The sequence below is a fragment of the Cervus elaphus genome, chromosome 23, assembly GCF_910594005.1.
Source record: "Cervus elaphus chromosome 23, mCerEla1.1, whole genome shotgun sequence".
NCBI lineage: Eukaryota > Metazoa > Chordata > Mammalia > Artiodactyla > Cervidae > Cervus > Cervus elaphus.
In genome coordinates this window covers 35,596,812-35,610,247 of record NC_057837.1, presented here as the reverse complement: position 1 = coordinate 35,610,247, position 13,436 = coordinate 35,596,812, and the positions used below count along the sequence as shown (strand labels likewise).

Genomic DNA, 13,436 nt, shown 5'->3' with positions numbered 1-13,436 from the left:
AGAATAAAACCTTAACTATGCCACACCCAGCTTCATGAAGTATATTTCTTTATGACTACAGCAATGATGCTGTTCACTCTAGAAAAGAGGTGCTAAAGAACCATGTTAATGTCACTTAAAAACTTGCTTTTTCTAATGTTTTAAAATTTTTATTGAAGTGTTAGATTTACAATGCTTAAAAGCTTAATGTTTTCAAAATGAGAAAATTGCCAGTCGCCTATTCTCCATATTCACAGAGGTCAAAACAGAAGGAAATAGATTCACATTTTTGAAAAGAAATTTTGAGTAGGTGGAATGGGACCTTTTGAATGTGAAGATGACCCAATACATACAACAAGCTCTCAAAAACACTTATAAAACCTCTCTCACTAGAGAAATAAGAGAAAGTATTGTATATTCATTCAACAAGTATTATGATAAGCCCCAAACAAGTACAGCACACTAGGTTAGGTGCTAGGATAGACATAAAAGAAATGCAAAACAGGACTAACAGGGAGAGGTGGGATTCACATATGGCACAGCAATCTCACATAACTTCAGCACACATGTAAGTGCCTTCCACGCGAAAGAAATAGATTCAAGATTCAAGAGCAAGTTATAAAATTAAGTTCTGCTTTCAGGAAGAAGATGGACCAAAAATCCTGAAACCCTTCTGCCACAAAATCTAAAAATTTAGATAAAATTCAATATTCTAAGTGAGTGGATAAGCTTGCAAGAAACTAAGGAAGCTCCCATAAGAACCAAGTAGAAGCACAAGTTCAGGGAGGCAAGCCGACACTGGCTCTGCGGCGGATCCAGAGGGATCTATCATTCAGGCTGATTGAGCCTCTGTTTAAACAGCCTCACTTAGGGACACAGGGGACAGGATTCTGCATCATTTGAAAAAAATCACAGACACAGAGAATGCACTTATGGTTGTGAGGGGGATGAAGAGGGAAAGGATGGGGGATGGGATAGTTAGGGAGTCTGGGATGGGTGTGTATGTGCGTGCATGCCAAGTCACTTCAGTCGTGTCTAACTCTTTGTGATCCTATGGACTGTAGCCCACTAGGCTCCTCTGTCCATGGGATTCTCCAGGCAAGAACAACTGAAGGGTTGCTATGCCCTTCTCCAGAGGATTTTCCCCACCCAAGGATTGTAGTCACGTCTCCTGCCATGGCAGACAGTTCTTTCCCACTAGCACATGATGGATATGTACGTACTATTGTGATTAAAATGGGTACCCAACAAGGAATAGCATATAGTGTATGGAACTCTATGCGTAGCATATGGAACTCTGCTCAATGTTATGTGGCAGCTTGGGTGGAAAGGCAGTTTGGGGGAGAATGGACACAGAATTCCTTCGCTCTTCACCTGGAAGTATCACAGCATTGTTAATCTGCGATACCTCAGAACAAAATAAAAAGGTTGAAAAAATAAAGAAAAAGAAGGGAGTCAAAACAATGAACACCCCCTATAACCTAAACACACACACACACACACACACACGCCAAGCACAGGCCAGACCCAGGAAAAGACTATATCCTCTCATGAGGAATGGGTGAAGTAAGAAAAAAAAAAATCTACCTCGCAGAAGCATAGAACAAAGGATAGGCCTATTTCTGCTTTGTTTCTGGAAGATGGTTTTTAAATCTTCCCCGAATATTCCCAGTCCCTGACCAGCCCTCAGGTTAGAGAATTTGCACAGCCTGGAAACGCATGAGCAGAGACTTTTGATTTAAAATAGCTGTGGTTGGCAATGTCTTCAGTGCCAGAAAAAAGTAAATGCAAATCCTCCCTGAAAATATGTATACTCAAACCAACTAGGCCTTAAATAATCCCCATAGGAAAATGACAGAGATCAAGGGCTCACATTCAAAAATTATGAACATGCATGGAAACAAGACACCATAAACAAGAAAGAGCAAAAAGAAGAAATAGAGGAATCTTCAAAAGGACTTAGACATTCTAAGGAGCAAAAGGTATAATTAATATAAGCAAAATTTGAAGAGTAAATTCTAGTTTAGACACAATCAGAGAACAAGTTAGTAAACTGGAAGATAGTTCTAGATCAACTACCACAATATACCCTAGAGGGACAGAAAATGAAAAGGAAATATTAAAGGCCAAGTGACAGAGTGAGAAAGACCGACATACATTCAATCAGGGTTTAAAAGCGAAAATAAAGGAAGCTGGGATGGAGGAATATTGGAAAAAGTGAGTCTGAGAACTTCCAGAACTGATGTAACACATTCAGTAAGTCCAGCAAATCCAGACAGAGTAGTTTTAAATGTATACCTACAGAAACCTTAGTTACATAACTTCAAAGTTACATAAACAAAAAGATATTTTAAGAAGTCAGAGAGAAAACACAGATTTTCTACAGAGGAATTAAAAAGAGCTATTTTTCAACAGCCAAGGTGTTATTAAGACAGAAAATGGTATTAATAGCAATATTATTGCTATTACAGAAGAAAATGAATATCAACCTAGAATTGCCTGTGAAACTATCTTTTAAGAAAAAGAGCAAAATTTGGCTTCCCTGGTGGTCCAGTGGTTAAGAGTCCACCGTACAATGCAAGGAACACAGGTTCAATCCTTGGTGTGGGAAGATCGCTCAAGCCACAGAGCAACTAAGCCCATGAGCCACAACTACTGGGTCTGCGCGCTAGAGCCTATGAGGTACAACTACAGAGACCACGTGCTGCAACCACTGAAGCCCACCCTAGGGCCCATGCTCTGCTACAAGAGAAGCCGCCACAATGAGAAGCCCATGTATGGCAACCAGACAGTAACTCCTGATTGCCGCAACTAGGGAAAACCTGCACATAGCAATGAAGGCCCAGGGCAGTCAAAATAGTAACTAACTAAATAAATAAAATTATTTAAAAAAAAAAGGAGGAAAATGGAGACTTTTTTTTTTTTAACTGAGAATGATTACCATCACAGATCCTCAAAAAGAAATTCTTAAAAAACTGACTTTAAGAAAAAGTATACTTTGGGGGTGCTCTTGGATGACAGAGCGAAGGTCTGAAATACAAGAAATCTGATGAGTAGACAGGGTAGACCAGCCCTGTAGGAAATCTAAACAAGCATAGTCTATATAAACTGATAGTGTTTAACATGTGAAGTTCAAAGTGACTGGACAGCATCAGCTTGGCAACTGGGAGTGAAGAAACTGGTGTTAAATCATGAAGATTCTCTGATTTGGGGGAGGGGGGAATGCATTACTTAACTTTGGGTTTTGTGAAGTTTTCACATTAAATCATCAAGGGCAACCAAAGAAAGAACCAGCAATTTACCAACAGAGGGGAAAAAATGAACGAAAAACATGCCCCACATATGTGGTCAAGTCTCAGAAGCAATTTTATACCAAATCAAGTTCACACAGTAAAATCAGACTTATATAAAGTTTAGAGAATAAGCAAAACTAAGTAATACACTTGTTTAGGGATTCGTAAAATGTTGGTAAAATTATTCTTGAAAAAGGCAAAGAAGGGATGAAAAAGATGAGAAAATTATTTTTTAAAAGAGCAAAGAAATGATCGGGTTTATAATTAGCTCTGGGAAAGGAATGTGGAAAATGTATATGACAATGTTATTTCCCAAAATTATTTTGGGGTAATGCATGTATGCTCTTCTATTAGTTTTGATGCAAGTGTGAAACGCTCATAGGCATTATAGATACTGTTCTAAAATCTGAAGTGTGTTTATACTTAAATTAGCTTGCCTTTGCTGAGAAACACACCAAAACTCAGTGGGTTTTAAACAGGAATCATTTATAACTGCTCATGCATCTGCAGATTCTCTGGGGCTTGGCTGGTTTGACAAAGGATACAGAAATACACTCTGTTGCTTAGGAGGAGTGGTAGTCAGATGACAAAAGTTATGAATAAAGAGAGAAGTGAAAACTTGAGGTCAATAATATACCATATCAAGCTCTTGGGGGATTAGTTCAATGAATCAACACATTTCTTTTTTTATTATGGTAAAATACACATAACCCAAAATGTGCCATCTTACCCATTTTTAAGTGGACAGTTGTGTTATTAAATATATTTACATTATTATGCAACATTACCACCATCCATCTCTAGGACTCCTTTCATCTTGAAAAAATTGAAACTCTTTAGGCAGTAATTAGGCAGTAATTCCTTCACTCTTTCATTCCTCCATCCCTGGAGACCACCATTCCACTTTTCTGTTTTGATGAATTTTATGATTCCATAAGTGGGATCACATGGCTTTTTTTTTTTTTTTTTTTGTAATTGGCGCATTTCACTTAGTGTAAGGCCCTCAAGTTTCATCCATGTTGTAGCATGTTTCAGAGATTACTTCCTTTTGAAGACTGAATAGTATTTCATTGTGTGTATATGCCACATTTTGTTTAGCCATTCATACGTCAATGGATGTTTGTGTTGCTTCCACCTTTCAGTTATTGTGAATAATGCTGCTATGTACAAGGGAGTACAAATATTTCTTCAAGTTTCTGCTTTCAAATCGTTGGGGTATATACCCAGAAGTGGAATTGCTGGATCAAATGGTAATTCTATTTTTAATTTTAGAGGAACCACTATTCCGTTTTTCATTGCAGCTGCAGCATTTTACATTCTTTCCAATAAAGCAGTTTCTTTGCATACCCACCAACATGATGTTTTCTGTGTGTGTGTGTATATATATATATATATATATATATTTACCATCTTAATGATTGTGAGGGGTTCTCTCTTTGTGATTTTAATTTTCATTTAGGCAACGACAAGTGATGCGTATTTTCAGGTACTTATTGGCTATTAGTATATCTTCTTTGGAGAAATGCCTCCAAGTTCTTCGCTCATTTTAAAAAAATCTTTATTTTATTTTAATTGGAGGATAATTACTTCACAGTATTGTGATGGCCTCTACCATACATAAACATGAGTCAGCCATAGGCGTACATATGTCCCCTCCCTCTTGAACCTCCCTCCCCATTCCACCCTCCAGATGGTCACAGAGCACAGGCTTTGGATTCCCTGTGTTATAGAGCAAATTCCCACCAGCCATCCCTCTTACATAAGGAAACGTATATATTTCAGTGTATATGCCACTCTCTCAAATCATCCCACCCTCTCCTTCCCCCACTGTGTCCAAAAGCTGGTCCTTTATGTCTGCATCTCTTTTGTTGCCCCGAGAATAGGATCATCAGTACCATCTTTCTAGATTCCTTATATATGCATCAACATATGGTATTTGTCTTTCTTTCTGAGTTACTTTACTCTGTATGATAGGCTCTAGGTTCATCTACCTCATTCTGACTCAAATGTGTTCTTTTTTATAGCTGAGTAATTTTCCGTTGTGTAGATATACCACAACTTCTTTATCCATTCATCTGTCGATGAATATCTAAGTTGCTTCTGTTTCCTGGCTATCGTAAGTAGTCCTTTGCTCATTTTTTAATCAGGTTATTTCTTTTGCTATTGTTGAGTTATAGGAGTTCCTTATATATTCTGGTTATTCATCTCTTATCATATAAATTATTTACAAATATTGTCTCCTATTTTGTGGATTATGTTTTCACTGCATTGATTGTGTCCTTTGATGCACAGAAGTTTTTAATTGTGAAGTAGTCAATTTATCTTTTCTTTTTCCTTTGCTGCCTGTGCTTTTGGTGTCATGGCCAACAAATTATTGCCAAATCCAATACCATGAGGATTTTTTCACTATAGTTTTGTCTAAGAATTTGGCAGTTTGAGCTCTTACATTTTATTTAATTTTTGTATGCGGTATAAGATAAGGGGCTTCCCTGGTGGTTCAGATGGTGAATCTTCCTGCAATGCTGGAAACCCAGGTTCAATCCCTGGTCTGAAAGATCCCCTGGAGAAGGGAATGGCTACCCACCCCAGTGTTCTTGCCTGGGGAATTCCATGGACAGAGGAGACTGGTGGGCTACAGTCCATGAGGTTGCAAAGAGTTGGACACAACTGAGTGACTTTCACTTCACTTTCATAAGTAAAGGTCTAACTTCATTCTTTGCATGTAGATACTCAGTTTCCCCAATATTTGTTGAAAAGACTCTCCTTTCCCCATGATCTTGACATCTATGTCAACAATAATTTGACCATGTGTATGAAGGTTTATTTCTGGGCTCTCTATTCCATCCCATTGGTCTATAGGTCTGTCTGTAAGCCAGGATCACAGTTCTGCTTACTGCAGCTTTGCAGTAAGTTTTGAAATCAGGAAGTGTGAGGCCCCCAAGCTTACTCTTCTTTTTTAAGATTGCTTTGGCTCCTTGGGGATTCACCAAACTCTCTCTTGAAATTTCATTTAAACTTTAGGATAGATTTTTCTATTTCTGATAAAAGCATCATCGGGGTTTTGATAGGGATTACACTGAGCAGGTAGGTCAATTTGGGTACCATTGACATCTTAACAGTCTTTAATCTTCTGATTCATGAATATGGATTGTGTTTCTATTTACTGAGATCTTTAATTTCTTTCAGCAATGTTTTGTAGTTTTCAGTATGTAAATAGTTTGCCTCCTTAAGTTTATACCTAAGTATTTTATTCTTCTCTTTTCAGTTTGTTTATTTATTTATTTATTTATTGATGTGGACCACTTTTAAAGTCTTTATTGAATTTGCTACAATACTGCTTCTATTTTATGTTTTTGGTTTTTTGGGCCATGAGGCATATGGGATCTTAGCTCTCCAACCAGGGATCAAACCCATGCCCCCCACACTGGAAGGAGAGGTCTTAACCACTAGAATGCTAGGGAATGCCCATCAGTTTGTTATTGTTAGTTGATAGATTAACTCCCTTTTTAAAGCATAGTGACTTCGACATATGCCAAGGTAAGGAACTTATTTATTTATCAATTGTTTCTTGAGTACAAAAAAATTAATGCCAAAAATAGATATATTGTATAGTCACAGAACCCTTAAAGAAAATTAACCAATAATTGAGTATCATCTCACAAAGAAAATTCAGGCCCCAAAGGTTTACCAGCAAGTTTTACAAATTATTCAAGGATTCAAACATTTGAATATACTAATTCTTTTTTTTTGAATATACTAATTCTTTAAGAGAATATAAAATCAGGAAAAGTCCCCAAGGAATCCAGTGAGATTATTATAATCTCCTCATCATCAAATCAGAGTACGAGAAAGAAAATATTAATCCTGAACACAGTCACAGAAATTTTATACAAAATATGTACAAAATGAATCCAAGAGCATGCTTTAAAAAAAAAAAATCATCACTGAATTCATGCCAGGAATGCAACCAGATGGCTTAATATAGAAACTCACATATTTTATCATTAAATACATTAAAGGAGAAAATTTTATGTTTATCTCATAGAAGGGATTTGATCTTAGTAAAAACATATTATAAAATTCACCAACAATTCATTTTAAAAAACTCAGCATACTTGTCAAGATCCAAGCAGATTCTAATGGGATAATTTGAAAAGCATTTAATGATTTACAACAGCAAAGGCATAAAATGAAAGGAAACCAGTTGAGATAGTATGTGTCTTAGATCGAGTTCCCTAAACAGCAAGACCTAAAACTGAATTCAGATGCAAGTATTGAGAGTGCTTGGGGTGGGGGTTGGGGGGAGGAAGTGAGGGAAGCAGGATGTGGCAGGAAAAGAAACTAGCAAGAATGTGTTCCACCTGAAGTCTACCTGGAGTCTAATCCCATAGGAAGTTCTGGAGCATCTGTTGTACCAGAGTTGGTCCTGCCTTTAGGAAGCCTAGGGTGTCAGCCTTAATTTTACTAGGCATGTTAATTCTCATCATATATCCGGGAATTCAGGAAATTGCCACTGGGTGAGTCCATGCCTTAGTAGACCCTCTGTTGGATGGACCTGCTAACACTGCATTTACCACCTAATCTCCACCTGCCCTTACTCAGGAGGGCAGTTATCAGGTCAGCTTGCCCTGCATCCAATAGTCCTCAAAAGGTGTGGCTCCACCGCTCTCTTCAGTATATGGTACCCAAGTAAACCTTTAGGGGAAAGACCAGGAAAATCACTGCTTTCCACAACTGCCATGATGTTTTGGGGTCCTTTATGGCAAGCCAGCCTCTCCTTCAATCGATGAGTTTTAGGTCTAAAAGCTATCTAGAAAAAGAGCAAGGTCCCTACCTTGCCATTGTGGTGACTGACCTCAGCCTCCTGCTCACCTGTTTTTGAGGTTCTTTGATTTTAGACATTGACTAAGACCCTCCAAGTCTGCCCATCTCTCTTGTCTGAGGACCAATACATTCTAGTAACCATCTCTATGGACCTCTTCAGGCGGGAGCTATTCAAACTCTGTGGCCCGTTCTGGTCATTACACCCAGCTGGTTTCTGAGGTAGTGTTCAATGCATCCACCTGGCATCACCTTGACTACTAGGGATCCCAATTCTCGAACAACATCTGCGTCCATTATCTGTGACATACAGAAGACAACCTCTACTGAGCTCCCAGAAATGTCGGTGCTTCCGTAGCCAGCACATCTCTTATCATCTTAGTAAACAGATGTCCTTTAGGGTCTCCTAAATGTTAGCGGTGTCAGCTGGTGAGTTCTCCATCTTAAATAGCAAGTCATTGCAGCAGGCCCACCTCTCAGGGACTTTTGATCCCTTCCTCCATGGTTGCCATGGCAGTTTCAGCATCTCTGCTTCACTGAACATGACCCATCACTTTCTCTGAGCAAAGCCATATGACCAAGTCCTCGTTCTTGGGCTCTTGCCAGGTTGGGCCCTCCTAATTAACAGGAGTCTCTCCATATTGACAAATATCCTCTTTATCCAGACATACATGGATCCAGCTTAATCCTGAACCACCAAGAGTTACTCTCAGATGTAGATTTCCTGTTCCTGCCAGGACTGAGTAGCCAGGGCCTGGAGTGATTTGAGGGTACAAATTCCTTCCCGTGCCTTAGCATGTGCCAGCCTGGATTTAACCTCAGATGCGTCTGGTGGTCTGGAGGGGAGGGAAGAGCAGATGCCAAAGAAGGACAGGCATTAACCTGACCACACCAGCCTCCGCCTCATTTAAAGCTTCAGCATGGTCCTCAGGAAGGGTCAGGGAGTGTTATTTTTTATAAGGGAGAAAGAGCCCTTTTCTTAATGGGGGAAGGGCTGCAGAAGGCTAGGGGATTTTGCATATTGGTGGCTTATAAATACAAATACCCTGATCGTCCCATCCCAAGCTTTAATGTTCTACTTCTTTCCTATCAGGGCCCTGACTTTGGCGGGAGACGTGCTAAGAATTCGACCTTCCATAAAGCTCTGCTAATCAACTAATCAGTCCCTGAGGCCGGAACTCAGCTCAATCTGCCCTCTAATTTAAGGAGAAACTCGGATTTGTTTAGGGGCTTCCCAGGTGGCGCCAGTGGTAAAGAACCAGCCTACCAATGCAGGAGACATAAGAGACGTGGGTTCAATCCATGGGTTGGCAAGATCCCCTGGAGAAGGGAATGACAGCCCACTCTAGTGTTCTTGCCTGGAGAATCCCATGGACAGAGGAGCCAGGCGGGCCACAGTCCATAGGGTGACGAAGAGTCAGACATACCAAAACAACTTAACATACATACAGGATTTATGTAATGCTGCTAAGAAAACCCTGTCTTCCACACTTTGCTTTGAATTGACGACTGATAACCCCAAGCCTAACATTTTCTTCCTTCAAATCATCAATGCAAGCCCCTGATTCCATAGCTCTTTGATGACTAAGGTATAACTTTCAAACAGATGAGATACTATATAAGCCAATGAATCTATTTCCCCTACATTTCAACCCAGGGTAAGAGAGGTAAATATCTGTGCAGCTGCACTGGTGCACACCAGGGATCAGAAATACTGCATCTTCCACCGGGGACACTGCAAAGAAATGTGTACAAAATCTCCTTCACATGTGCACCAAAGGACATGAAAAGAATGTTCCTGGTATTATTGTTGAAAAAGCAAGAAAGTCAGAAACAGCCCAATTGTTTCTTGATGGGAGAATGGATCAATCATGGTGTTTTCTTACAACGGAATATTATACATCACCAGATTCGTAATGAAATCAATGACCTACAGCCACAAACACCAATATGAATGAATCCTCAACATTCTGAAAGCAAGTTGCTGCTCAGTACAAACAGTGCAACATTGTTTCCAGTTGGCTCTAGTGGAAGGAAGGATGCGGGATCAGAGAGCAACCCCCAGGATGGTTAATAATCTCAACCTCATTAGAATATGTGTATTTGATTCTTTTCTACATACTTAACAGGTCATATTTTTTAATAAAAAGCTAAAATTTATTTGACTGTATCCTTTGCCTCAAGCTGTTTGCAATCTAGGAAGGGAAGGGAGACATTTTTTTTTTTTTTTAAGTAAACTGAGACAAAATGTTTAAGAAAACTGCATGGAGGGTGGGGAATAGAACTAATCATAACTGGGATGATCACGAAAGGTTGGTGACATTTGAGATGAGCCTTGAGAAGATTTTTAAGGAGATGAGAGAAAGAGAGGAAAGTTACCATCCAAGGCAGATTAGAAGAGTTTGCAGAGGATGCTGGGAAATGAGGGTGATGCTATGTGATCCCACCCCCTAGGAATTCCTACCATTCCGCTCCTTTAGAACAATATCCGCCATAATCAGGGGCTACTCATTTGCTCCAGTGAAATAGAAAGAGGTCAGCTAAAGAAAGCTTTGAGCTGTAGCTTTGCCGTGCTTCCACTCTATGATCTGGGATGGCCCCTTCTCCTTCTGTGTAAAATGGACATGCCACAGTTACCACATAATTATTTAAGGTATGAAAAATGTGAGTCAACCGTGGAGAACGGTATGGAGCTTCCTCAAAAAACTAAAAATAGAGCTACCATCTGATCTTGCAATCTCACTCCTGGGCATATTCCGGGAAAGATGAAAAGCGTAACTCAAAAAGGTACATGCACCCCAGGGTTCATTGCAGCCACTGTTAACAATAGCCAGGACAGGGAAGCAACCTGGGTGTGCATCAACAGATGAATGGATAAAGAAGATATGGTGTATATATATATATACCTTGGAAAACTACTCAAGTGTACAAAAGAATGAAATCATGCCATCTGCAACCACATGGACGGACCTAGAGATTATCATACTAAGTGATAATACCATATGATATCACATATGTAGAATCAAAAACATGACGCAAATGAATCTATATATTGTAGAAAACACAAACAGACTCACAGACACAGAAAACAAGCTTAGGGTTACCAAAGGGAAAGGCGGGTGGCTGCTGCTGCTGCTGCCGCTAAGTCGCTTCAGTAGTGTCCGACTCTGTGCGACCCCAGAGACGGCTGCCCACCAGGCTCCCCCATCCCCAGGATTCTCCAGGCAAGAACACTGGAGTGGGTTGCCATTTCCTTCTCCAATGCATGAAAGTGAAAAGTAAAAGTGAAGGGGGGTGGAGGGAGGGATAAATCAGGAGACTGGGAGTATCATATATACACTACTATGCAAAAAGTAGATAAATAACCAAGAACCTACTGTATAGCATGGGGAACTATACTTTACATTATGTAATAAACTATAAGGAAAAAGTATTTGAAAAGGAAAATACACGTGCATGTGTATATATGTGTATATGTATATGTATGTTATACATGTTCAGTTATACCCACACATATTTATGTGTAATGGGATGGCTGTGCTATACACTTGAAACAATACTGTGAATCAACTATACTTCAATTAAAAAAATTATTTTCTAAATGTGGGCAAATATTGACTCGTCTATTCTCAGGACACAGTTATGTCAATGGCTTGATTTTTATCTTTGGCTTGATTTGTATCTAAATTCTATGTAGAGTGGACATTGCTTCCTTGGGCTCAGAGAGAAGTGGACTCAAGACCAGACTGGCCATCACATGGAAAGCTTGAGGAAGGTGGTCCCACCCCACCCCATCCTGAGGCTCAGGCTCCAGATTGAAAAGCAAGAGGAAAATTGACTTGGGAATCTGCTCAGTTATCCTCCAGGGCAGCAGCTGCCTGCACACCAAGCAAGGAAAATTTCTGACCCTGCTTTTGGCCTCCATGGAAGAGGAGTTCCTGACCCATTCATGTCTGATCAATGGGTCAAGATCAAGGGCAGTAGCCTGTCCTGATCTACGGCCCTGTGAAGTCAGAGGCCCAGTGACATAGCTGGTCCACTGTCAGGACAGTCTAAACAGTTGTTATCATGAACTCCCTGCTCACCAGGCATTTCTCTCCTGTAAGTATACAAGTCAGCTTATGGTTTCAGCTGATTTTTTAACCCTAAAATGAATGTCTCCAAAGAGCTTAGTGTACTTTTAGGAAATGTCCCCTTTTAAGTTCCTAGCTTGGGTGACATCAGATAGAAGCTTCCAGATGGAGAATAGGCTTCTCTGGAGGAAAGTTTTGACCTTTAAAGAAGGTGTGAAATAGCTTCTCCTGATTTCAGCCAGGCCTTTGGGTTCCAACCTTGATAACCAATGCCCAGAACAGATAGACGTGAAACTCTGATTTACTGTATGAGTCAGCCGAAGCTGGCCTGGGACAGGGGAATACCCCGTCCACTAGACAAAACCTCACTGTGGCCCAGGGGGTGGGCTGACTCAGCCCACAGTTACTCTTGAGAATCTCCAGCCAAATATTTTCCCCCACTTTGCTCAAGTACCTGAGGGGCTTTTCCTTTGTTTAAAAATGAAAAAAAAAAAAAAAAAAAAACAGTGCCAACATACCAAATGGTATTTCAGAAGCTGGTCTCCAAACTGTTAAATCCTGAATCCTTTGAAGGAAACTTCTTTGTTTGTTTGTTTTCACTTTTTATTATGAGACATTTCAAAATTATTTAGTACAAATTGCCAGGTACTGATCACTCAGCTTCAGCAGCTGTGAATTCATGGACTATCTCACTTCATCTCTACCCTCCCTTACTTCCCCCACCCCATCCCCTGGGTTATTTCAAAGTAAATCCCATATGTCATATCATCTCATCAGTAAATTCAATGGGGTTTTTAAACTCTTCTTTCAGAAGTTAAACAAGCTATGGCCAAGCAAGTGGACTCTTGTCAGCAGTAAGAGCCCATCTACTCACCACTTACGGACAGCAACTTGTCCTAGGTAATGGGGTTGGTGAGTCACAGGGCCAGGGATAAACACATGCTGTCCAGCTTAGCAGAAGATAAATGATTGAAACTCGGAGCCCTGGTCAAACTGCAAGTGACTCTCTAATAAGAGATACTGAATGGGGTAGGTTACTGCCGGCTTGCATAATAGGTTTAATCAGTAATTTTTCAAGCACCTGCTATGTTCAGAAAAAAACACTTCTCCATAAGGAGCGTTTTGCAATGTGCAAAGTCCTTTGAACACCCTGGTAGTCCTCCTAGGGTTACCATTGTGCATGCTCTAGGAAGGAACAAGAGAAAGCTCTGAACAGCCAACCAAATCTCCCAGACATTCACTGGTAAGAGGCCAGTTTTTCCAATATACA

The 13,436-nt window shown here is 40.0% G+C and overlaps 1 long non-coding RNA gene across 1 annotated transcript in view; it reads right to left on the bottom strand.

Moving 5' to 3' along the window:
• LOC122681840 overlaps positions 1–13,146 on the bottom strand; it is a 33,451-nt gene extending 20,305 nt beyond the window's left edge. The window contains exon 1 of the long non-coding RNA XR_006337119.1: positions 13,041–13,146. This is a non-coding gene — a long non-coding RNA (uncharacterized LOC122681840). The remainder of the gene's footprint in view (positions 1–13,040) is intronic.
• Between the last annotated feature and the right edge of the window lie 290 nt (positions 13,147–13,436).